Source organism: Macaca nemestrina, chromosome X, assembly GCF_043159975.1.
Source record: "Macaca nemestrina isolate mMacNem1 chromosome X, mMacNem.hap1, whole genome shotgun sequence".
Classification (NCBI taxonomy): Eukaryota; Metazoa; Chordata; class Mammalia; order Primates; family Cercopithecidae; genus Macaca; species Macaca nemestrina.
Window position 1 is genome coordinate 30499127 of NC_092145.1, and position 27803 is coordinate 30526929.

General features: G+C 36.6%; 1 protein-coding gene across 5 annotated transcripts in view; it reads left to right on the top strand.

Annotated features, from left to right (window-relative positions):
- The window catches only part of LOC105468440 (teneurin transmembrane protein 1), an 839487-nt gene that overhangs the window by 20733 nt on the left and 790951 nt on the right, over positions 1-27803 (top strand). The window contains exon 1 of one of the 5 annotated variants that reach the window (XM_071089009.1): positions 5993-25281. The exons of the other annotated variants lie outside the window; for them this stretch is intronic. The gene's annotated coding sequence lies outside the window, so the exon portion shown is untranslated. Of the gene's footprint in view, positions 1-5992; positions 25282-27803 lie in introns of those variants that run through there. 5 annotated transcript variants of the gene reach the window in all.

Genomic DNA, 27803 nt, shown 5'->3' on the forward strand with positions numbered 1-27803 from the left:
AGAGGAAAATACCTGACAGACCCAAAGAATGTACACTTATAAAAATAATTGTCACTAAATATTTAAAAGTTTCAGAGAGCAGCTAGTTTCCCTATTTTAGAAAGACAACATTACATAGTAGAAAAGCCCTTGTTTGTCAATCAGAAAACCTGGGCTCTACTCTCAGTCTTATATTAGTAATATGTTTCTCGTCAGGTCACTTCTCCACTCTGAGCATTGGTTTTCTTATGTCTATTATAAAAACATTGGGCTGAACAACTCTAACTGTCCTTCTGTTCAAACATTGTATGATTTTTAGAAAATTCAGGGCTGTTCTCAGATATGCAATATGGAATCAATATTAGGGATTAAATTGGAATACACACACCATTTAAAAGATTGCTCCTTGTTAAGTGGTTTAGTGAGTTTGCAATAGTATATTTATTTTTCCTTGATTTAAAGCAATTGTGTATTCTAACGCCATTATCACTCACTCACTCCACGCGTACTGGTACTGGTGTTATAATAAATAGTTTCAAGCTGAAGTTTAGCTACTAGTCTCGAGTCTTCCTCCTTAATAAAAATGCTTAACTTTGGGATGCTGCTGTGCTTCTTCTCTGTCAGTCTGTTGAAGTTCAGCAAACTATGTTTTCACCTTCTTGCATGATGGTCGTTCAAGGTCAAGCATCTCTCTATACCTTGAAACCATCCAAGTGCGTAACCTGATGACTTCATACTCCAATGCTTTCAATCTGGCACCCTTCATGAGCATTGATTCATATTAAAAGATTTAAAATATATTCTCCTTCATCTACATATCACAGCAGTAACAACTTGGGCACAGGACAGTGCCTGAGAACAAATAACCACTTGGAGTTAATGATCTGAGGGGCAGCTGAAGGACCATTGACACTTCCCAGTCAGTTCTTTGTCCCTATAAAATGCCTACTTCTGAGGTGCCGAACCTTCAATAATTTTTCTGTCTCACATCAGATTAAGTAGTGACCATAAATAATAGCATTTAATACATAATAATGAGATATAGCAATGCAATAAAATATCAACAATTCTAGTACTACATTAAGGTGGCTATTCTGATGAAACCAAAAGAATGAGCAGTAAATGAAGTTCATGAATCATAATATTTTAGAAGAGACTTTCACCTTATTGATTTGAAATGAGATATAAGAAAGAATTCATATGGTTTAGGGGAGCAGTTCCCTTTCTTTTGCTCTGTATTCCACTGATGAATGATCTAATTTAGAAATAATAAAAAATGCCTCTGACATCTATTTTAAATTGATTTTTAGATAGTGTATGTTCAGCTTTTTCCCCTCTTTTTTAGCACTAGATTCATTTTTCAAGATATGTACAGCTCTGAACTAAGTTACAAATACAACTCTACAAATGTTCTTTTCCAGAAGAAGCACTTTTTATTTATTTATTACTATGACAAACATTAATAAGTCTCTACAGTGTGCCAGGCATGGTGCTAGGTGCTGGGGAAACAAAAAGTAATATGGAACATAGTTCTCACTCATAAGCTCATCATAGAGACTTGGGGACTGTGCTATACACAGAGAAATAAAATAATCAAGTGTTGTAGGTATGGAGTTTCTATGAATTTACTTGCTCATGGCATTTTTAAAATAAGTTTAAAAGATTCATATATCAAAACCTACTGAGTAGGGCAATGATATGTGTAATCTAAAATAGCTCTCCACTCGAATCTACAGGAAGCATTGGTTATGGTGGGAGAAATGCCCCCCCTCCAAAAGATGTCTGTGTCCTGATCTCTGAAACCTGTGAATATGGCATGTCACATGACAAAGAGGAATTAAGATTGCAGATGGAATTAAGGTTACTAATCGGCTGACCTTAAAATAGGGAGATTATCCTGGTTATCTCTGTGGGCCCAATGTAATTACAAGCATGTTTAAAAGTGGAAGAAGAGGGCAAAAGAGAGAAAAACAGAGAGATGGGCACATGAGAAAAACTTGGTCTGATTTTACTGGCTTTGAAAATGGAGGAAGGGGCCATGAGCCAAGGAAGGTAGATGGCCTCTAGAAAGTGGAAAAGGCAAGAACACTGATTCTTTCCTAGAGCCGCCAGGAAGGAATTCAGCCATGCTGATACCCCAATTTTAACCTATCAAGACCCACTTCAGACTTCTGACCCCCAAATCTCTAAGATTAGTCTGTATTGTTTTATGTTGCCAATTTTGTGGTAATTTATTACAACAGCAATGGCAAACTAGTACACTGAGGTTTACTCAGTATGGAAAATGTGAGAAGTCTAGCTGTCGATCATGATTGCTGAAAGGCATTCTTCATGCTGAAATTGGTGCACAGGGTTATTTACCTAGTGACCAATTTTTCTAGATATCCATATCAGTCTCCTCCATCAGAACTACAGCGATTTGTGAGGTCCCTGAAAAACCTGGCAATTCTGACACTCCCACTCCCAATTTCAGAGAGAATTTAGTCCTCCTTCCCTCTCCTTCTGTGGACCACTTGTGCTCCCTCCTCCTAACCCCTTGTCCCCTATTTCTCCACATTGATGCCTAGGATACAAGGTTTGTTGATAAGTGAGAAGTAAAAAATTATCTTTTTTCTTTTATGGAACACCTGCAGCAGGAAGAATGATATAGGCACTAATATCCTAATAGGTTACCCTGGCATGGGTTTCATGGCAATCTAAATGTTGGGTATTAAGTATAGTGTGAAACTGAAGTTTCAAGCTAGTGGCCTGTTGCTCAGGGCCAGTCCTCAGATATGTTTGTTTGCAACCCAGAATGGTTTCTCTCCTCTCTTCTCCTTTTCTTCCTTTTTAAAAATGTTGTAGCTTGAGTGTGTCCTCTTTAATTTTGTAGTAGAGGGTAAGTGCATATGCTTTGGAGTTTAAAACCGTGAGAAGATCCAATTCGGCCACATACTGACTGTTCAGCTTGGGCAAGTAGATTAAGAATAATCTCTCTAAATCTCAATCTCCTAACCTCTAAAATGAGAATAATAATTATACTTCATAGAGTTGTGGCGTTGAAAATGGCATGCAAATAATTCATAAAACACCTTGCACAATGCCTGGCATATAACATAGTGTATGCTCACTAAATACTAGCTATTACTTCTGCCACTATTATTGCTATAGTAAGGGCACAAAGGATGGGCAAACAATTTCATCTGGTAAGGTGATGAGAAGCAGATATCTGGAAAGGCTTCATGGAGGAGGTAATGCTGGTAATAATAGGGCCAGGCATATGAGTGTGGACTGCTGGGGAATAGGGAATGGCAATTTGGTATTGTCAGATGAAAAAATGGTAGGGATGAGAATATGTTCTAAGCAAAAGAATAAGTGGCAGAGAAATATCAAATAGCCTGGTCTCTTAGGGAAACTGCAATCAGTCTTTACAGGTAGAGGATCATGTGGAATGTAGGCATGAGAAGAGATAAGGATAGAGAAGTATGCTGGAGACAGATATAGATGGATTTCCCTAGCTTGTATCCTACTAAGGTGCACTCTTTTTTTCCTGTAGGCCAGTGATTTTCTGATGTTGCTTGTGAAATTTTAAGTTTGGTTTATTGCCCACCGAACCCCTTTCTTGCTTAAGGGCAACCCCTGAAACGGCTACCTAGGAACACTGATTATTTTATTTTATTTAAATATAGATAGATAGATAGATAGATAGATAGACATAATTTTTATGTTATTTATTTATTTTTTTAGAGATAGAGTCTCACTATGTTGCCCAAGTTGGTCTCAACTCCTCAAGTGATCCTCCTGCTTTGGCCTCCCAAATTGCTGGGATTACAAGCATGAGCCACTACACCTGGTGGAACATGGTTTAAAAGTCACTGCTCAGTCGAGCACGGTGGCTCACGCATGTAATCTTAGCACTTTGGGAGGCCGAGGCAGGCGGATAACTCGAGGTCAGGGGTTGAAAAGCAGCCTGGCCAACATGGTGAAACTCTCTCTCTACTAAAAATACAAAAAAAAAAAAAATTAGCCAGGCGTGGTGGTGTGCACCTGTAATCCCAGCTACTCAGGAGGCTGAGGCAGGAGAAACCTGGCAGGCAGAGGCAGAGATTGCAGTGAGCCAAGATTGTACCACTGCACTCCAGCCAGGGAGACTAAATAAGACTCCATCTCAAAAAAAAAAAAAAAAAAAGTCACTGCTCTAGGAAAGGAGGAACTAGAGAAAGAGGTCAATAATCACGTTTGTGATATAAAGGGCCCACCCAGGTGGTAGTATGGAGGATGGATTGGAGGGATCAAATATAAAGACCAAGAAACCAGTTAGGAGACTATTGCTAAAAGCTAGATAAGAGATGATGGGGGCACATGGCAATTGCCAATGGTGATAGCAATAAAGAGACAGAGTTGAACAGTGATTCTCAAACTTGAGTGTGCATCAGAATTACTTGGAAGGCTTGTTGAGAAACAAATTGCTGGATTCTACACTTGAGTTTCTGTTTTAGTTGGCCTGAGGTGGGGCCCAAGAATTTGCATCTCTAACAAGTTCCCAGGGGATGCTGATGCCACTGGTCCAGGCACTACACTTTGAGAGCCATGGGATTTGAGATATGCTATGTAGGACTGACAGGCATGAGTCACTTATTAGGTATGGGAATAAGGGAAAGGTTTCTGGCTTGAAAGGGTAGTCAGATAGTGATACTATTCAGCATTACTAAAAGCAAGTTTAGGCTGAATTGAGAAAGAAAATGTTCATAACCATAGCAAAAGAGGGTAGCTAAAAGTCTTTATTTATTTATTTATTTATTTATTTATTTATTTATTTATTTTTTTAGAGATGGGGTCTCACTTGGTTGCCCAGGCTTGAACTTCTGGCCCCAAGCTGTCCTCCTGACTCAGCCTCCCAAAGCACCAGGATTAGCACCTGGCCTTTAAAAATCTTTAAACAAGATTTATGATCAGATCCTAGACTTTCTTCTGGGTAACCTGATTCTATACTTTTGTACTACCAGCTTCTCTTGCTCCCAGCCCACCACCATTTATATGCCTTGGTGCCATTCACATTCAGGAAGTGAAAGTACAACCCTGGGAGGGGTTAGAATAATGGATTCCATTTTATACCTGTTGAGTTTGGTGAGCCAGCAGAACATCTAAGTGAGAAAACCTGAAAAAATAATTCAGGCATTAGTATTTGTTTATTTGTTTTTAATTTAAAATGATGTCATTTCCTTATTTCAGGTTGGACATTAACTCTTCTTTGTGCAAAACTGGAGTAGTCAAAATATAGGTCAATTTTTTTTTAAGAGATGGAGGTCTCATGCTTTCACCCAGGCTGAAGTGAATGGCACAATCATTGTTCACTGCAGCCTTGAACTCCTGGGTTCAAGCAATCCTCCTGCTTCAGCCTCCTGAGTAGCTGGGATTATATACGTGAGCCACCATGCCAGGCTAGATTGAGCTATCATGTGCATATTTGCTATTAGTCCTATAAAGTGTTAAATTTGCTCATAGCTGACAATCATCCTTTTTATAGTATAGATCAGTGAATCCAAAACACGTTTATTTTAAAAGTCCCCTTGAACACCCGTGTGACCTAGCTTTCTCTACATTACTTCCTTACCAAAAAGGAAACATCGAAGTATGGCAGAATATCCATGTGGGTAAGTAGAGGAGAATAGGAGAGTATCATACAGATTGACCTTTTTCTTCTTTTCTTTTCTTTTTTTTTTTTTTGTAACTTATTTCAGTAATGGTCAAATATTTCACTGAATATATCTCTCTAAGGTTGAGAGTAGGCAAAGGAAAGATCTTAGAACAAGATATAGTACCTACATGCAATGGTGAGATGAGAAATAATACAGGGAATTTTGAGGAGCGGTAGAAGTGAATACTAAACAAAAAAGATTAAATCGATAGACTTGATTTTGTTTCAAGGGGGCAGTTATACTGGTAAATCAGTCATTTTTGGCACATAGTGTGTGTGTGTGTGTGTGTATATATATATATATATATATATTTTCTAGCATATTAAAATTATCAATTTTCTTGTCAGCTTGCAGTTCCACAAAGCTGTAGAATCATCTTAATATGGGGAGCAAAAATATGATAAGATGGTCAATTATAATCATTCACTGCCAAAACTTCCTTGAAAAGATACTTTTAACTGTATCATTCATTCTCCTTTGAAGGCTGCTCATCTTAGAGACTGATTATGTACTTGTAATTTATGGATAAGACAGCCACTCATGCACTTCCATCTGCAAGGCTCATAAAGAACCTTAACTTGTAGACTCAATTCAGTTTCTTGTAACATTTAGCTCTGATCTTTCAAGGAAAATAAGATGCATTCCTTAGTACTTATTATTTTATGCCAGAAAAAAATATGGAAGAAAAACAACTACAAAACTAAAAGCAAAACCTTGGAGTTTTGCTATGTGTTTATAGATAAGCCATGATCTGAAATGCATCCATGTATATCAACAAAAAGTCCAACATTGGACACTTAGGATATGGGATCAGAGTTAATAGAAATGGCTCTTGTCATTTCTGGGAAATCTTACTGAGAAGAAGTTATTCCTTAGGAGTGTTATTTCAGCCCCATGATATTGCTAACCTGACAGCTGAATGCAGAAATGTGTCTTTTGGGTGAGGCAAAGTCCAGCTTTTTCATAGACCTCCATTTCACCTTAATAAATTTGAAATCACTCTTTCTTCAGCCTTACATATTTCCAAAGTATATTGAGAATCACTATATATATTTTTTAAAAGGTAAAGAAAAATATAAAACAATGACAAAAATTCTGAAATATGTACAAAGGGGCAATGTAATCCCATGCTTTGTGGCACCCTATCTGAAGTGGCAAGGGTCTTTTCTATAGTATAGATGTTGAACTAGTGACCTTCAAATATTGTCCTGTTTTCATTCAATGTCTGACATATGTCAGATGAAACTGTTCAACTCATATGACTTTAAATAGCTGTTTTCTGTGAATGCATCAGCTACTTATTTTGTCCCAGACTCATCTGTACTACTGCACATGAACTTTAAATTTAAAATGTACACTTCAAGTGACATAGCTGAATGTCACAGCGTATAGATCACTGGTTTTTTTCTCTTCTTATTTGCAAAATGCTCACCTAGTTAAATGGTATGGGTATAATATGTAAATCTTTATGTGTATGATGTAAACCTGCAATAACTTAATATCAATAATACAAGTTTTCAATGCCTTTCTTAGTTTTGTTTAATTTTACACCTGTGTTCAAAAACACCCTTATTAATGCTCAAAATTTTGTATATGGTATATGAACACAGAATAAAAGATGCACTTATATACATGCCTGATCCAGGCTTACATCTACATACTGTAAAATGTGAGTGCCAGCTGAGTACCAGTTTGCACCAAGTTTATAGTTTTAATCATAAAAAAGAACATGAAGTTATTATTCATCTTATTGCTGAACAGTAGTTTGAAAAGGCAGAGGGAGAAGCTCTAAGAAGATCCTTTAGTAATTCTAAGAAAGGCTGATTTTCAGTTAAGTACATTTTTGTAAGTCATTTTATCCTTTGGTAAACACACAATGATTATTCCTTCAGACAGATGAAATATTTATTAGAAAGATAAATGTGGAAATCACAATAGTATTAAAGAATAGCATGGGAGTGGGAAATCTGTCAAGAATGTTCTGACCCCAGGAAAAAGAAATCAGAATTGCCATAAAGAGGGACCACAGAATGAAAACTTTTTAAAAGGTTATTTCCATAAAGTATGAGAAAATCTTGGCCTCCATTAAGATTTTTGTCCCTGAGAGCCTAAACTGTAAGTATGGTAACTGCTTTGTCTGCAGAATAAAAAAGGAGATCTTCGCTTAATCATTATCCTGGGAGTTGAACATCCTGCTAACATTTGAATAAAAATGCCTACTTCATTACTGATGGGAACACAGAGTTCTGTGTACCAAATGATTTACAGTAGAGCTTACTAACAGGGCTATCTTACAAATGAATGGGCTTTTTAAAGGATAATACAAGTTGTTAATGTGTATAGTATCAGATGAAATACATAATGCCCACAAATTCTAAAAAGTCTACCAAATGAGTGCTGGCTGTTAGAAAAATATAGTCCTATTATACATTTAGGTAAAATGGAAAGTGATGACCTAGAAAACAGGATTCTGTTATGTTGACAATACCATCAGTGTTTTTCCTATAGTAAAATCTCTTAAAATGATGGAAAACAGAACTATGAAAAAACCAAGCTTCAGAGGACCTTGAGAAATCATTTGCCCTAGGCTTCTGCTTTCAAACATGTGAAAGTCTACACAAAGGGTAAGCAAGTCATGTCGTTAGCGCTAGGAATACCAAATTCTTTATTTAGCAAATATATACAGCATTTAACTCTGTGCCAGGCACTGTGCTAAGCACTATACAGTAGTAACTGGACACATTTGTGATGGTATTGCTTTTTTCCCCCTTCTACCCCTTTTTCACCTCCCCTTATTTTTTCTCTACACATCTTTTCCTGTTTCCTTTTTCCACTTTGTGACCCTCCTTAGTATTGTTCCAGACTTCTTGGGGTCCTCCAGTATAATGAGGTTACTGAACTCTAGTGTAAGCCCTTTATTCTCATTGCTTTTGAGAATGTCATGGAATTCATGTCAAATTTGTTATAGAAATCAAAGTAGATTATTTTATCATTTTGCTTTAATCTCTGTGACTTGTCATTTTATGATAGAAATAAGTGTCCTTGAATACTTTGGTATCCACATAGCATGCACTAATGGTTACTTCCAGTGTCATAATATAACTTATTTAATAATAATATTTTTGGATAAGACTAAAATTATAAACAGGACTGCATATAGAATATTTTTAAAATAATACTTTCTCATATTAAATTTCCAGTTTGCCAAACCACATGAGAATATTCTCTTTTGCCTCATTCCTGAAAGGGTGAATATGCTTTCTTCATTTTGTATTTTCTCATCTCATTCTTGAGTTTGTGTTTTTTATCTGATAAACTTAGTAGGTCTTTAGCAAAAACTGCTAACCTTTCTTTTTCCACTTATCTCTTGAGGACATAGATAATCTTATGTGATTGACATAGTTGGTATTTTAAGTTATAGTAGACAGTTCAGTTTTCAAGCCACTTTCTTCCTTTTGTAGACTTCTCTGTGTGTTGCCCATTGACTTGTATGTGTGCACATGTGTATGATCTAGCGAGTTATGAGCAATTACTGTGTGCTAAGTACTATGCTATTCATTTTAAAGTGTTATTTAATTTCCACAATAACTTTATGAAGGTTGTACAATTATCATCCCCAATTTGCAAGTTTAGAATACTAAGACCAAGGGCAGTTAAAGTAATTTGAGTGATGTTACACAGTAAGTAAGTGGTAAGGCCAGTATTCAGGGTATTCAGCTACTATTCCCTTGAGTCTTCATTTGTTACTAACTCTGTCAACAGGATAATTCTGGTTTCTTTAAATCTGATCTGTTTTCTCTTGTTGGAATGCCCACATTTAGGACTTCTTAAGTTGAGGTATCTGCATCTTGGATTGGGCCTTTAGATATGGCAGATGAATTTTAGACTACTGCTCAAAGAATGTTTTTATTGTGGAATACCTCAAGTAAAGGATTCTAATGTGACCCCACTAAAATATGAGTCTGGTAGATATATTTTGCAGTAGAAAGGGCCACAATATAGTGAATCAGTTTAACTCCATTTTCTGGTATGCCCTAATCCTTTGCTTACCCATAGCACCATTCCAATGAGCCAAATTCTCTTTGTCTGATATCAGTGCTGTTTACTTCCCATGAAACCTCCTTGAGTAAAGAACATGGACATTTCTTCCTGGCTTATTTTCTATTTCCTATACTCAAACTGTGAATGTATTTGAGATCCATTATTTTTTTTTCTCCCTCTGCCTTTTTATCCTTGGGGATTTCATCTACCTTTATAACTCTAACTGCTATTTCTTATATAAATAATGTTTAAAATATTTCTTACACTGTGGTCCCATGTCTCCAACCTCTTGCCACACATGTACACTTGGATATTCTGCTGATATCTGAAACTCATTGCGTTTCTAATGGTGAGCACATATTTCCAAGGTTGGATCACCTGTCCAACTTCCCAGTTTCTGTTGATGATACCATCATTCTTCCAGCTACCCAGGCTTAAAACCTGAGGCTTTCTTTCCTTTCTTCTTGTACTTTGTTCTCCATATCTAACCGGTCATTAGGTTCCATCATTGCTTTGTAATGTCCTTTATTTCCATCCTTTATTTTCTGTACCACTGCCATGAGCCTATCTCTAATTTAGACAGCTTAACATCTTGCTCATTAATCGCCCTCTAAAGCTTAGTATGTGGCCTTGCCCATAGCAGGGATTCGGGGTAGTTTGGTTTTGTGATTGAGGTGCAGGTTACCTCCTGCCTCTAGCAACAATGAGCACTTTTGGAACCCAGCCTTTTTGAGTTTATCTTTCTTGCATGTGTGTATCCATCTCTTTGGCAGTCAGATATATACCTATATTCTTTTCAGGTATATATATTTTTATCAGACTCAGTGTTATGTGCATGTCTTTCATGAGCTATAAGAGGGAAGGGGACTGAAATTGATCCAGAATTAATGAGTTCCAATGCTTTAAAGGGACAATCAGGACATTTTATCTAGTGAGGGTGAGACAATAAGCTCCATGGCAGTGGAGACTATGTAGGCTTTAACACTAATGGATTCCCAGAACCTAGCACTATACTTAGTACTAGTAGTATTTAATGAATATATGTTGAATGAATTAATGAATAAGCACCAATGATAGTGACAACTGTACTGTCCCAAAAGAGAACAAAAGTCTCCTTATGACTTGCCTCATTCACTTTAATATATTAAACTGGGGGGATTGCACCTAACATGCTGAGATTTTCCCACATGGCCATGTATTTAAGGCAATAATTGAATCTTACAGAAAAATTTATGTTCTTACTAAATTATATTTCTCGTGGGATAGCATGACATGATTCTACTTGGGCACCACAAATTATATTGATAGGGTGAAATGAATTTTCATGTCTGTTTATAGAATGTGGAATATTATTGAATTACTTTAAGCGTTGTGTTTGAGATGAGCTTAGGCTGGTTTCTTTGGGTTTGACACATTTCAGTCTGTCATCCTGTCCTTAGAGATGTTGAAAATTAAATGGGGATACTTAAATAATTTAATTTATAAGTTTGCTTACAGCTATGTGGTTTATCAAGCCAGATGTCGGCACCCTCAGTTTCTTGCAGCTGAGATACTGCCAGAACATAAATTAAAATTGGTTCTGCATGTCAAGAATTAGCATGTAAAAAAGGAAGAAACATTTTTCTCAAATAGCCAATATTAGTGTAGTATTTGCTGGGCAGTGCCATTTTTTTTTTAAACCATTAGCCAATTTTAAGAAAGAGTATAATTCATTCATAAAATAAGCTTAACTATATTTCGGGGGAAATCCTATTCCCTATGCATATGATGACGTAACTCACATCTTTATAACACAAAGTCTATAATAGATATGTTATTCTAGTTTCACGCCTCCCTCTCTCCAGAAGTCATTTTCTGCTGTTTTTCAAATGCGGTAGATTTACTCAAGTTTTTATGGTTACACCGCCAACATTTCCAGTTCCTTTTTTAAAAAATTGGTCTAGACAATATTTTAACAGGACGTTTTTCCTAGTGAGAAATTATGCATCTGAGCTCTTCTTCTCCCACATAAATGGAAAATAAACAACAGCTTCTATGTAATTTAAGCAAGACTATGGGAGACAACTTGAGGTGATAGGAACAATGCAGAATTGCCCACATTCACTGTGGGACCTTGGGCAAGTCAATTGCTCTATTTGGGTTTGTTTCTTCTCGTTTACAATGGGGGGGGGGGAGGTTGAGGTTGAATCATCTCTCAGTTTCCTTGCATGCTCTAGAATTCTTTGAGATGTTTTAAAGTCTTAGGCCACCTCTCTTTACAGGTTCTTTGCAGTATTAAGCTCTTTCTATTCTTTAAGGCCCATGAAACATTCCAAGGTTCATGATTCCAACTTGACTTTCTCATTTTTAAAAGTCCTTACAGCATTTTTATAGTCAAAATGCAGCATTTAGCATGTTTATACTGCATAATTGTGCTTGTCTAATCTTTTTATCTAGCTATCTAAGTATTTTCTTGTCCACTAAAATTGTCTCTCCAACTAGATTGCAAGAATCTTGAATACAGGAAATATGCCTTTTACTTCTATTTTCTTCATGGAATCTGTTATATTCTGAAGCACATAAAATTAACGATTGATTTGGATTAGATTATAATCATTTATCACCTGGGTTGAAAGAAGTTGAAGTATGAACAAAGATAGCCTCTTTTTATGGTATATTGAGGATTTCTGTCTTAGTCTGTTTCAACTGCTATAGCAAATAGGCCATCAACTATGTGGCTTATAAACAATAGAAATTTATTTCTCATAGTTCTGGAGGCTGGGAATTCCAACACCAAGGAACTGGCACATTCAGTGTCTGGTGAGGGCTGACTTCTTGGTTCATAAAGAGCCAGCTTTCTGGTGACTTGACAGTGACATGACTTCTCATTGTATTCTCACATGCTGGAAGAGGTGAGGGTCTCTCTAGGGCCTCTTTTATAAGGGCACTAATCCCATTTATGAGGACTCTGCCCTCATCACCTAATCACCTCCTAAAGGCTCTGCCTCATAATACTATCACATTGAGTGTTAGGATTTCAACATATGAATTTAGAGTGGGGGCAGGGGACGCAAACATTCAAACCATAGCACCTCCTCTGAAATTATTCCTCTAGATCCCTTAAATTGAATTAATATTACAATGAAAAATACTTTTTCTGGGTCTTTAGATCTGGGGGTATAATTTATGTGAAGCAAGTCCTTGTTTGACAGGAAGGTGTTACTTTGGTTACTTTTTTTTTTCTGGACCTCTAATATCAACTTTCCAATCTAATTCAGCCAAAATAAATTGAGCACACATTGTATGTTAAAAATTGTGATAGATTCTGTGGTGAGTTGGAGGGAAACTGGCATGTGTAAAGATTGATAGAAAATAATTTTTGCCCTGACTGCTTCACAGTGAGGAATTTGGGATATAATAGATATAAAAACAAACAAACAAAATAACTCCTACAATATAATTTAATAAGAACAGTAATAGAGGTACATATGAAGTGATTTGGAATCATAGACAAGAAAACATCTTACTATATCTTATGGCTTGTATCTGGGAATATAGTACTGAAAGGCAACAATTTTAGAAAATGACTAGGAATTTGGTTGTCAGAAAAGGTAGGGAAGTGCATCCTAGTAAATATATTAAAGTAAAAGCACAAAGACATGCAATCTATGATATATCTGAGGGATTATCTGATATAGTATACTTAGATTACAGGATGTTCAGGGTAAGCATTTCATGAGAAGGTACTGGAGTGGTAATAAGGTTTTTAGCTTATCACTGACCTTCCAAGTCCATTTTATTCCCTAGAGGATATACACCCTTAATCATTTTCTAAATGTGAAGAAGCCCATAGGGTGAGAGAGCTGGTCTATAAGAGGAACTTGTGGAATTATTTTCTTCCTGTCATGAAATCTTCAGAATCAACTTCTTCAACTGTCCTATATATTTAAGACAGTCACTTTTTGTTCTTTTCTCTTGAATGTGTATTAGGAATGGTGAGATTGTCTGAACTCATTTTATGACTAATTAAAATAGGGGAGGAAACCCCTGAATATGCATCTGAAACTGAACTCTTACAACTCATAGCAGTAGATAGCAATACAGACAATGGAGACTGCATTGCATTCAGGCTTGAATACAAGTTTATTCAGCAAAGTCTGGAATGGAGACTTCTTTTTCTGGTGCACTTTTCGAGTATCAGTGGTGAATGTCTCTTATTCCCTTCAGGCAACCAGGGACTTCACATTTATCCTCTTTCTTTGTGTCTACTCTCGTCTCCCTCAAAAACATAAGGCCTGCTCTAAGAAAAGGAACTGACAAACTTAGTCATTTGGAACCATAAGTGACTCTTAAGGCTCAGTGGGATAGTCTCCCAGTGCTGTTTGCATTTTAAGAAGGAGATAAAGGCCTTACTTAACTTAAATCACAAGCTTTAAATTTTACAGCAGCACCTAGTCCAATGAGGGAGTCATTTGGTATCTTATCTTAATGATAGGCACTACCCCAACATTAATAGCATGAAATCACGGATAACACTTCATGTCCTTTTATCTTGTCCAATAATATTAAACTATTTGAAGTTTGATAGGTTTTGCAACTGAAATGAGAATGTACAGCTAGATTTTTATAATAAAAACAGCATAAAGCATTTGAATTTCTGTGTTATTTCCCACACTTACTGTTTCCCTTTATAGTAATGAATAGACTAAGCCAGGCATAAAAAGAAGAATGAGAATGAAAAAAAATGAAGAAATGACTTTCTGGGCCTTTGGCTCTTTCCTATGGGACCTTAATTTAGACTTCTCTTATATGTTTCTGAGTTTAAGAAACTGACTTTTGATTGGCAAGGATATTGTGAAGGTTTTGAATAGAAACTTAGCTATTGAAAGAATTGTGTCTTAGATGTGCAGATTAGGGTGGGTTTAGGGTAGTTAGTATTGAGATAAAATGAAGACCATTAAACGTATCTGATGGTCAGATATAAACTAGATATCTCAGTTCCTTTGAAAGCAAGACCAAAGCCTGACTGTGCAGCAAACTAAGAAAGAAGAAAATTACTCTGATTTATACCAGCCATGTGTGGCCACCATAGCCAGTTTGTTAGCCAGTTCATTGTAATTGGATTTCTGAGTTATTTTTTTCGTCCTACATTATTGCCATCTTTAAAAGGAATGGGGTCATTTTTCAGCTTCATGCATTGATAAGTAGGTATACAACTCCCACTGTTTTTCATATGTGTCTAATTTTTGCCACTCTGCTGACAAATATGTGACAAAACAGAAGTCAGTATATTGCTTTTTACTTTCTCAGTAGAAAACAGCTTTAGCGGGAGTTACAATATAATACCTAGTGATCATAAGTAGAAACAATTTATTTCAACTTGGCAGATGTTCCTGGGGTATACATGGCTGGGCACTAGGCACTGAGATAGAGGCAAAAGCAAAATATATGGCTTCTTCCCTCAAAACGCTTACCCTCTACGATAAAAAATATGATCTGCACACACACACACACACACACACACACACACACACACACACGAGATACTGGTTTTCTGTGGCTGTGTAACAAACCATCACAAACTAAGTGGCTGCAATGACACCAATTTATTATCTCACAGTTTCTTTAAGTCAAAAGTCTGGGCATGACTTAGTGGTTTTTCTGCTCAGTCTTACAAGGCTGCAGTCAAGATGTCGGTTGGGCTTATTCTCATCTGGAAGGTCAACTAGGGAATTGTCTACTTCCAACTCCCTCAGATTATTGGCAGAATTAATTTCTTTGTAGGTATAGAATTTATGGCAGCTTGTTTCTTCAAAGCTGGTAATTGAGGCAGATAGTCTCTGCTACTTCAAATCTCTAATTTCAGGAGTGACTTTAACCCCCTTTTATAGGACTCTCTTGATTAGGCCAGGCCCACCCAGGATGATTTCTGATTAAGTCAAAGTCATCTGACTGGGGCTCTAATACAAATAGAAAATCCTTTGGCCTTTGCCATATTCTGTTGGGTAGAAATAAGTTATAAGTTCTGCCCACACTCATGGGGAAGGTATTACACAAGGGCAGGACTTCGTGAGTGTCACACTAGAATGTGTTTGCCACACACAGAAAACACTAAATACAAGCAATGACAATACAAGTACCTTGGTATGGACAACAAATCTAAGTGGAAAGTATGTACAGGGACTGAGGAAACACAGAGCAAAAGGGTGATCTCTGCATTTATCCAGCAAGTTTACTGTGCACTAACCATGTACCAGGACCTGTGCTAAGCTCTGAGGTTGAAATAAGTGCAGAATGGCAAGTGCCCTAGGCAACTCTTGAAAACATACAATGTGCAATTCCAGAAGACTTAAGAACCCTATTAAATACTGTTATCTGAGAAAGAGACACTAAAGACACAGATGCTGATAAATATGTATACTCTTAGCTATGAGTTCTTTATACCTTGCTGTAGAGGTACAATACAACAAACACAAAGACAGACAGACAGACAGACACACACACACACACACACACACACACACACACACACAAAAGCATGTCTACAAAGCAGTATAAGTGGGTTTGACTGAATATAACAATCTCCAGATATATCCCTTGACACAAAATCGTGATTGCTTTATTCTGGCCTCTTTACTTACTTTGTGTGGAAGGTGGAAAATTGTAATAATCATGGCCAGGGTTTGGAGGTCTGACTCTTGAGTCTATTCAATTAGTGCATGTATATAGCAAAGCAGCTTCTCAGTTTAGTCATTGCATTACATATCACTTAATGTTTGCTTGAATCTTTTTCTATTTATTACCTCATTGGATCTGAACACCAGTCCTATCACACACACACAGAGCAAAATTTACCTTGTCCACTTTATAGAGGGATTTCTTGTCCAGATTTAGATAAGCAGGATACTGAAAAACATGGGTGAAACCCTAGGTCTTCTCACACTAAATCCAGAGTTTTATATGCCATGTTTATGAATTAACAAGAAGGAAGTGAGGTGGAGGAAAAAATAATATAGAAAACAAATTATCCAGCTTCACTAGTTCTACCACATATAAGCTTTACTCTCTCATTCTGTGTTTGGTGGATCCTTTGTCCATTGTTCATTTTTAAGCACCAAATCATGTAGGCTAGAGTTCTTTATGAAGTCAGAGTATTTATACTCAAGAGTTTATGAAAAGAAAAGTTGTTGTCCCTAAAATGTGCCCTCAGACTCACCTAGAGGGACCACTTCCAGTGAATAGGTTCTTTGTGCCCCATTAGTTTCTTGATTTCTCTACTGAGAGTGCAAACAAGCTTCCTGTTTTCACAATGATTGTAATGATGTGAACATTTACCCATTGGGAATGAGACTGAAATCACCAAATCATTTCATATGGTCTATTGCACAACTGACAGTTACGATAATAAATTTCAGGACACTGCTGACTGCTTGTTCAAATCTACTTTGGGATTTTTTAGTTCATCCAGTTTTCCTCCAGATTTTATGTTCTTTCTATTATTCAGGCTAATTTAGGCCAAATATTTAGTCAGTTTTTCATTTTATAACCTACTTCTGCATCCAGGTTTTACATAGTATATTAAAGAGACTGCTTGGTCACCTAAAGCTGCTCCATTTTGTCAATGGGAAAGCATGTCATGCAATAAATCCTGAAAAGAATGAACATTTGCTTTATATAGATATCTCATAATCCAATTGCAAAGTCTATCAGGAGTCTACTGCAATGTTTGTTTTCTGCAGGTGAAATTCAATGAGATAACAACAGTGCCATATATGAAGCCATAAACCAAACTCCTTATAAGGATTTGATTATGAGTAAAAAGGAATTTATGGTTCCAGCCTTTTAGGGACTACCTAATATGCAATTTTACCTGCCTTCAATTATTCATAAGTCATTTCACAGACACATTAAGATATACAAGCCTTCACATCCAAATATTTTTGGTAGCATGTTTTTCCAAAAATCTCCTTGTAAGATTAAATTTAAAATTTGAGCCTCAATATTCAATATGGTCTAGCACAAACATCCTGAGTCTCTCATTTTACACTTAAATTTATTAGACTAGGAAACTGAGTCCTTAAATGTTAGTTGCTCACTTTATTATTAACTAAAAGTGTGGCGGTGAAAAAGTTGTCACAACCTCTCCAGGACTCTATTTTCTAGTTTATTGCCCAAGGCACTTGTGGTGAAAAATCAAGATAGTGTATATAGAAAAACTTTATAGAAAATGGAGAAAAATGGACAGAGGACTTGTTATTATTAGTAATAATAATGGTTGGTAAGTTGGATGAGGTTGCTGTTTAAACTCACTATATAGTTAAATTTTGTAAACAATCATTTTCTAGTGTGAACACAGCATTCTTCAAATTGTTTCATTTGAACTTACATGTTGTTTTCTAAGAAGGTTATGATGTTTTACAGTTATCAAGTGTAAATGAAAAGAGCCAATGCATATATGTAATATTGTTTTAACTTAAAGCAGTATATATAATTAGTGTCTACTCCCTAACGAATAGGGTATAAAAATGAGGTACAGATATTAATTTGTTCTGCTTGCTATACTATATTATATACTCATATGCATTTTTAAAACATGCTTTAGCTCAATATATACCACATTTGCAAAACTCAAATGTCATCAGCATCAAATCATTTGAGTTATTTTTTACTAACATTATTTTCTCTTCAATGGCAAGAATTGCGGCTGTTTAAAGCACCCAGAAAGTAACTCAAGCCAACCATGATGGCTTGAAAATGTGACTAATTTATTAGTCATGCAGTGATAAACTATGTAGTGAATAGGGAAAAGAAAAAATGTTTTCCAAAAGAAATATCCATGTAATTTGAACCACCTGAGTTCTCCACTGAAGCAAGGTTAAGAAGTTAGCATAATGTTCTTCCTGAACTGTGGGCCCTGTGCCACCAGGCTTTCAGAAGTTAAGCAGAAAAGCAGCTCAGCTTTTGTCTTCCCACTGTCATTAAAAGCATCTCTGCTTCTCTTCCCCTTACCTGTATCCATGGGAGTCTCACCACATCAAGGAACATTACCTGTCATTGTGATGCATTTAAGATGCAGGTGTCTGAATTTTTCTTTTTCCACTTTTTAAAATTTCGTGCAGTGTAGTAATTTAGGCTTCCTATGGAGAGGACATCTTATAAATAAAATAATGTCTCAGATCTGCATATACATGTTTCTGTATTAGTGTTTAATGGTTTTGTTTTGAATCAAGGGTATAGTGGCTATTAATAGAGCCAGAGAATGTGGCAAAAATCCAACTTTCTACCCATTTATGTTTAATATGCAAAACCAATCATTTTCCATTCTGTTCTTTCCTGCCTTCTCTTCCTGTGTCTCTTCCATCCTCATAATGATGTTAAGAATTGATATAATGTTGTTAACTAGAGGCTATGCAAATTAATAGAGAAGGTTTATTTTGATGGTCTAGATAATGTGAAGGAGAATCACTTTCTCACTGTAAACTAATCTGTAATGACAGACACTCAATGTCAGTTGTGTCACTGACAGCTTTTTATGCCAGCTTTAGCAACCCTTGTCCTTCTGGATGTTTTCTAGTCATGAACATGATATTCAGTAATGAACACCTTTTTGGTAGAAGTTGAATGGAGGTGATGGCTGGTATTGGATGTAAGCCATATTCCTTTTCCAGAAACTTACTGTACTCAGGACAATACATATTGACTCTGCTCTGGTATGTCTTCAGTAATAGAACAGTGCTTACAACTATGGCATACTTATACAGATTAATGAGTCAGTAGAGAATTAAAGACACAGAGGAAAAGAACTTTTCCCTGTTATTTACTCAATGAAGTATAATTTGGAAGGTTGCAATTATGCCTTAGGTGCATTCTTAGTCCAATGAAAAAAGTCAATGAGGCAAGTTTGCAAGTATTCATGAACTGTCTACTATGTGCTAGGTTCTTTGATAGGTGCTCTGCCAGGTGCAAAGCAATAATTTTGACATTTCAAATGTTATCCTTATGTGCTTTAGACTTCAAGTACAATACAGATTCAGAAAAAATAAATTTAGTGTAGCCTCTATTATTTGTTGATGGCTTTGTAGAGGAGTTGAGACACTAGAGCTTGAGGAAAATCTACAATCTGGAGAGATTAAAAAGACTAGTGAAAATATTCCACTTGGGCAGAATGACATAACGAAAGCCTCAGACTTTATTTGATAGGCAAGAATAAATAGTTTGAGAATTTTAGGCAGGTATGACATGGTCAAATAGTATTATGAGAGAGATTGAAAGTGGCTGGAGGAGGGTGAGGGTTTATCATTTAGAAGGGTATTGCAGTTAGCTATATTTATCAATCACTTAAACAAATGGTCAGTTCAGGCTCTGCGTACATACATGGCTGAAATCAGCCAAGTAACTAGTTGTTTTGAAATTAGCTGACTTGGAACTGTTGTGAAAACAACCAGTTTGATTCAATTCACTTGTTCCTCTCCAAATCAGCTCATTATTACATAAGCACTATGTGTTAATTACACTCAGAAAAAAAATCACTTAAGCTTGTTGTTTCATGGCTTACAGGCAAACCAGCTTGTAGATTACCTAAAAATTTGGCTTTGCAGTTGGAAGTTTCAGTGTTGTGTCGATACAGCCTTTTAAGAGTTCCACAGATATTGGCAGGCAGTACTAAGATATGTTAGAATTAGTTGTTAGGAAACAGACTTAAATTATCACCAATAGCAAAATAAATCCTTATACAAACAAGTGACAAGACACATATAGTATATTTTATTAAATATTTTCAGTGGTTTATAATTTATTAATGTATAAATTAAAAATTATATTGAATGAAGAAAGGATGAGAAGGAAAAAGTGACAAAAACACTTTTTATATGTCGTTTTAAAAATAATCCAAATTGGAAAACATGGCTATTGTTAGGAAACAGGCTTCTCTGAAGAGAAACAGTCTATTTGTTAAAACCATATTCCGAAGAGTTAGTATCAGGCTAAACATTAAGCAGAGTTCATGGATATTTGTTAAATATTTATTTTCTCGGATCTGAATGTCATGTCAAACTTACTTTACCTGAAGGAACATGAACTGCTCCATCCTTAAAAGTACCCTAGGGCATCTTTATTTTTGTTCCTAATAGCCAACCTAAATATAATAGTTATACTGATTTCTCTTGATTATTTACTATTGATGCATTCTAGATAATTATTATGATGTCATTGACAATGCCAAGTAAGTTATCTGGTCATGACAACCTGTTGCAAGAGTGGCTCACTAGCTAATGACACAGATCCTAGGATGAGTGGGGCAATATGAGGCAAGAAAGGCCCTTTGAGAAAAGAATCACTTCTCTCTGGCAGTTCTTGTCCAACAAACACAAACTGCCACTACTGAGTTCTGTCCAGCTTCCAGATAATAGCTATATCCATTTTATAGCATCCAGAGAGGCTAAAGGCAGTAATAGCATTTAAGAGGCTGTTGGCACAACCCAGGAAAAAGTTAATGTTAGCCTGGATAAAGTGGTGGAAGCAGGGGCAGAAAGAGATGGATATATGGATATATGATACAGACATTGTGATGGTTGACTTTTCAAGCACTGGTAACTCTGGGAAGCTGGAATACTAAGAGTGAGAAGAGAGAGGGTCAGAATGACTCCAAGGCTTCAATCTTGGGTGACCGAGAGTGTGGGTGCTATTAAATGAAATTGGGCATTCAGGAAGTAGAGTAGGTTTGTGATGGGGAAAGATGTTCTATTCTGGACATGTTGTCTTTGAAGTGTTCAAGGGGGGTGACTGTTGGGGTTGTGAGATTTGGGTTTAGAAAATAGATTAGAGCTGCAGATGTAGATATGGGAGTCATCTGTATCTTCCAAATTTAGATGTTAATTGAAGTTGTGGCAACGGATACAATTGCCCGTGGTGGGAATATAGAAAGCCAGCAAAACAAAACAAAATAAAATGGATTGAACAAAAGACTTGAGGTGCTGGAGAAGGAAGAGTAGCCAATGAAAATGTTAGAGAAACGACAGAAAGACGAATGAGAATCAGGACAATTTAATGTTTCAGAATCTAAAGGAAGAGAGAGAATCAAGAGATGTGGAGGTGGTCAGCACCATCAGATATTGCAGAAAAGCTGAATAGGCTGAAAATGGAAAAAAAGCACCTGGTTTTGGCACATTGGTGAACTTTATTTAAAGAGCAACTTCAGTGGGGTAGAAAGAGCACATATAATATTGCAGTGAGTGAGTTACTGAGGAAGTAGAAGAGATACATTCTGTGTCACACATCATCAGTGATAGAAGCTATAGTGATAAAGTAAAAAGAAATAGGAAAATTATCTTAGTTTTATGGATTTTAATTCTGAAAGGGCACAAATGCTTCATTAGGTGGCATCCCCATTCCATATGCTTATTCACCATGAATCCAGTCTAACTCTTCCATCTACAGTATCTAGAGTAGTTTGCCCCTCATAATATTAACATGGCTGAAGCAACTTCAGGCATGACAACCTCATACAACAATGCAGAAAGAGGCAGAAAAAATCTACTTGATTCCTGTTACTTTTTAAGTGCTAAGAAATCTTCCTCACCTCTTTACTGCAAGGAGCCTTCGTCTCACATCTCATTGGACAGAATTAGGTCACATCACTCTTCCTTAGCCAATCACTGGCAAAAAGAACACAAAATTACCATAATCCACTTATACTAATCAAGATTAACACTCTATGATTGAGTCAGGATCTGGAGATGCAGCTTTAGCTGGGACCTGGGTCTGGGTCTGGAACTAGACTTTATTTAAATTAGCTTTATTGAAATACAATTCACATACAATAAAACTCACCCATTTAAAGTATACAATTCAATGGCTTTTTATCTATTCACAGAGTTGTGCATCCATCACCAAAGTCAAGTTCAGAACAATTTTATTGCCCCTAAAGGAAATCCCATATCCATTAAACAGTTACTCTCCATTTTCCCTTCCCCAATCCCTGACAAACACTAGTATATTTTTGTCTCTATGGATTTCCCTTGTCTGGATATTTCATATAACTGGAATCATACAATATGTGGGTTTTGATGACTGGATTCTTTCATTTAGCATAATGTTTTCAAGGTTCATCCACATTGTAGCAGGTATCAACACTTCATTCCTTTTTATGGCTGAGCAGTCAGCCCTCTATGTGTTCTGCACTGGTGGATTCAACCAACTGTGGATTGATAATATTAGGGGAAAAAACAATAAAAAGTAAAAATACAACAATAAAAATAATATGAATTAAAAACTAATATAGTATAAAACTATTTCTATAACATTTGTATTATATTAGGTATTATGAGTAATCTAGAGATGATTTAAAGTGTACCAGAGGATGTGTGTAGGATACATGCAAATACTATGTCATTTTAGATGAGTGACTTGAGAATGCTCAGATTTTGGTGTTTGAGGCAGTCCTGGAACCAACCCTGAGGATATCAAGGGATAACCATATAATATTCCATTGTATAGATACAGATATTTTGTTTTCCTATTTATTAGTTGTTGGGCATTTGGGTTGTTTTTTTACCTTTTGGCCATTGTCAAAATGCTGCTATGAACATTTATGTACAAGTATGTGTATAAACATGTTTTCAGTTTTTTTGGGTATATACCTAGGAACAGAATTGCTGGGTCATCAGTTAGCTCTATGATTAACATTTTGTGGAACTGATAAACTGTTTTCCACAGTGATTGAACAATTTTACATTCCCATCAACAATTTAAGAGTGTCCCATCCCAATTTCTCCACATCCTCTATAGCAGTTGTTATCTTTTTAAATAGCTATTATAGTGAGTGTGAAGTGGTATCTTATCATGGTTTTGTAGTCTTTCTTGAAGCATATAGATAAGTGGAGGAGCAAGGATATCTGAACAAATCTGAGATGATTTTAATACAATGCCATAGAACTGCTGTGTGACCTCTATGATCATTTGTGGGCTATTGTACCCAATTTCTTTTCTTTCTTTCTCTCTCTCTCTCTTTTTTTTTTTTTTTTTTTTTTTTTTTTTTTTGAGACAGAGTCTTGCTCTGTCGCCCAGGCTGGAGTGCAATGGTGCGATCTCGGCTCACTGCAACCTCCGCTTACCAGGTTCAAGAAATTCTCCTACCTCAACAATTCTGCCTCAGCCTCTCAAGTAGCTCGGATTACAGGCATGCGCCACCATGCCCAGCTAATTTTTTTTTTTTTTTTTTTTTTTAAGTAGAGACGGAGTTTCACCGTGTTGGTCAGGATGGTCTCAAACTCCTGACCTCAGGTGATCCACCTGCCTCAGCCTCCCAAAGTGCTGGGATTACAGGCATGAGCCACCACACCCGGCTTTCTTTTCTTTTCTTTTCTTTTCTTTTTTGATGGATTCTCAGCCTGTCTCCCAGGTTAGAGTGCAGTGGCGTGATCTCAGCTCACTGCAACCTCCACCTCCTGGGTTCAAGCAATTCTCTTGCCTCAGCCTCCCGAGTAGCTGGGATTACAGGCAACTGCCACCACGCCCGGCTAATTTTTGTATTTGTAGCAGAGACGGGATTTCACCATATTGACCAGGCTGGTCTTGAACTCCTGACCTCAAGTGATATGCCGTCCTCAACCTCCCAAAGTGCTGAGATTACAGGCGTGAGCCACCGTGCCTTGCCTTCAATTTCTTTTTTGACTGGACTGTTTCCTACTGGTTACTTGTGCCTCCTTTGGGTTTCAAAATGTCACCTCTTCATGTGCTCATGGACTGTTCTGTCTTTAATCTCCTATGTAGCTTGGATATCTGGAAGCTGACTCTAACATTCTTTATTTAAAGAAAGAAGTCAGAATTAATTATTATAGGCTAATAACAGAGTCTGGTCACAAATAAATACAAAAATGTTCTTATTTAACTTAATTTGGTGACTTTTTTATTTTACTTTGACTTTATATTTGATATATTATTTGAATTATCAAAATTTTCAGGCACTGACTCAGGAAAGATTCAGTATAATAGGCAAGCATATTTGGATCTAATAATAAATTCTATAATTAAAATACGGTATAAAAATATAACTGTTAAAATTCATCTGGGCTGATCTATTGGTTACCCTGATAGTTGATATAGATGTTACAATAGCTGATTGGTGTTGTAACACCAGTTCTTAGAGGACTATATATTTGTCAGGCTCATTTATCTCAAAAGCAGGAGTTAGGTTTGGTGAAGCATGGCAAAGAGTAGATTTTTAGAAACATAATCATGGACATAAGAAGTCTTACTCAGGAGATGGGTGTGTGGGTCCTGTAAATCCTTAGGCCAACACAAAGTTCATTCTGAGCGTTCCAAGGGAGCTAGCATGAGAATATGTTAAGGGTCTTAAAACCAAAAGTGAGAGTCTACAGCTTTTTTCTTGTGATTAGCAATCATACACCCAAAGAGCTGTTGTGTGGACCTCCATGATCATTTGTGGGCTATAGTACCCAACTTCTTTTTTGGCTGGACTGTTTACTACTGGTTAGTTGTACCTCTTTTGTGTCTCAGAATCTCACCTCTTCATGTGCTCCTGGACTGTTTCTGCCTTTACGCCGCTATACAGCTTGGATCTCTGGAAGCTGACTCCAACCTTTAAGTAAGCACTTTGTGTGTGTGTTTGTGTGTGATCAGACACTGCTGTTTGCCTAACCAACCACCATTTCCTCTTTCTTCATTGTTAACATTATGTTGGATTTTTTTCAGGTATCTTAAAATTCAAGATTCATAAACTTATTTTATAAATGAAAAGGAACTTAGAAGTCATTTAGTTGGTGTCTTAAAACTGTGGGTGAGCGATTTGCCTACTAATACCATATGGGTCCTTGCTTTCTCTTGGGAATCTATTAAATCAGCATCTCTGGGAGTGGAACCCAAACACTGGTATTTTGCAGGCTCCCAAGAGTAGTTAAAATGTGCATCTAGTTAGTACTAGTATATCTTCCCAAAAATTACTTTGAGAGACATAGATGTTAATGCTATAAAAGGCTATGCTTTGGTACAACCCTAAATTTTTCTGATTGATATCATGTGGATAACCATGACCCTGTATCTCTGCTCCAGAATGCTCCTTGATACCTCTATAAAGACAACCTTGACTAGGAAGGACTGTGATTGACTCTGTTTGACATACATTTTGCTTTTTTTTTTTTTTTTTTTGAGATGGAGTCTTGCTCTGTCACCAGGCTGGAGTGTGGTGGCATGATCCTGGCTCACTGCAACCTCCACCTCCCGGGGTCAAGCAATTCTCCTGCCTCAGCCTCCCGAGGAGCTAGGACTACAGGCATGCACCACCACGCCCAGCTAATTTTTGTAGTTTTAGTAGAGATGGGATTTCACCATGTTGGCCAGGATGATCTCCATCTCTTGACCTCGTGATCCACCCACCTCGGCCTCCCAAAGTTCTGGGATTACAGGCATGCACCACCACTCCTGGCCACATGATTTAAATACACACACACACACACACACACACACACACACACATACATGATTTAAATATATATATACACACACACACGCACGTGCGCGCACACACACTTAAATATAAGCAAATAACATATATTTGTTTTTGTTTAAATATATATATTTAAGTGTGTGTGTGTGTTGTGTGTGTGTATATATATATATTTGTTTATTATCTACATCAGGATGTAGGTAAGAACATTCCAAAAAATATTCCTTATCCTCCATAAATTTGATGTCTCTGTTTTTAGGTTAGGGTATGTGTATTAGAAAGTTATCCTCACATTAGCATGATATTTTCTATATACATTTAGCTTGAAAGATAGGCTTTAGGAATACCGAAGCAGATTGAATTGTCCTTTTTACCTTTAACAGCTAGTGAGTTTGTTCAAATAATGACACTTTTTCCCTGACTTCGAGATAATTGTTCGGATATGTGTTTAAGTGAAGTGTTTTGGGAAACATACTTAGGTATATCCAGGTTTTCTTCCATGAATGTTACTCTAATTAAGCTCTGAATAAAATAGGAATGCTTTTTTATACCTTGGTTTTGAATCCATTTGCTTTAGGAATACATTCTAAACATGACCATCAGTGTTGAATTCATAATGCAAAGTTATTTAGAAATTGAGGCATGTTAGTTTGTTCCCACTACATCGACTTGTTGGGAGATCGGCCATTCTTGGAAATTGCTCCCAGAGAAACCAATCATCATCAAGTTTTATTACACGTGCATAGTGTATAGTGCTCCAGGATCTATAACGGTAACAAAATATGGTATCAGTCGAGGGATACAAAAGCATATGTAATGTGTAAATGTCTATCTGCATGCAGCATTGTACTGAGCACTTAGGTGGTAACTTGGTGCTGACACTTGTATTTTCAAGCTATATTGCATATTGGGGTGATTGACACAGAAATCTAGTTAAACAGAAGCAGAAGCAGAAAACTGTCCCAGAGCTTCTTATAGGAGGCAAACAACTTATGTCTACATGTATGACTATGGAACCTTTTTTTTTTTTTTTTTTTTTTTACGTAATTAAGTAAAAATGATCAGCTAGACCAGTTATTTTCAACTCTGGCTACATATTAAGATCAGCTAGGGAGAGTTTTAAAAAATAAAGACAGCCAGTTCTTTCTCACAGATTCTGGTGCACTTGATCAGAGTGGGGCCCAGGCATCAGTATTTTTAAGGCCCCCAGGTGATGTGCAACCAAAGTTGAGAATCACTGAACCTGACTATGCATCATGAAGATAGGAGCCATTGTTTGTCTCGTTTACTGCTGCACTCTCTTGTCCAGGCCAGTACCTGGCATATAATCTTCAGTAAATATTTGTTTTATGCAAAGTTACCATCTCTAGAATTGGTAGAGAGCTGAACATTTAGACTCAGTTGTCCAGGCATTCAAAAACCAACATTTTTGTGGAAAGTAGTTTGGCAATTTCTCAAAGAACTTAAAACAGAACTACCACTCAACCCAGTAATCTCATTATTAGGTATACACCTAAAGGAATAGAAATTGTTCTACCATAAGGACACATGCATGCGTATGTTCATTGCAGTACTATTCACAATAGTAAAGACATAGAATCAACCTAGAAGTCCATCCATAATGGACTGGATAAGAAAATGTAGTATATATACACTATGGAATA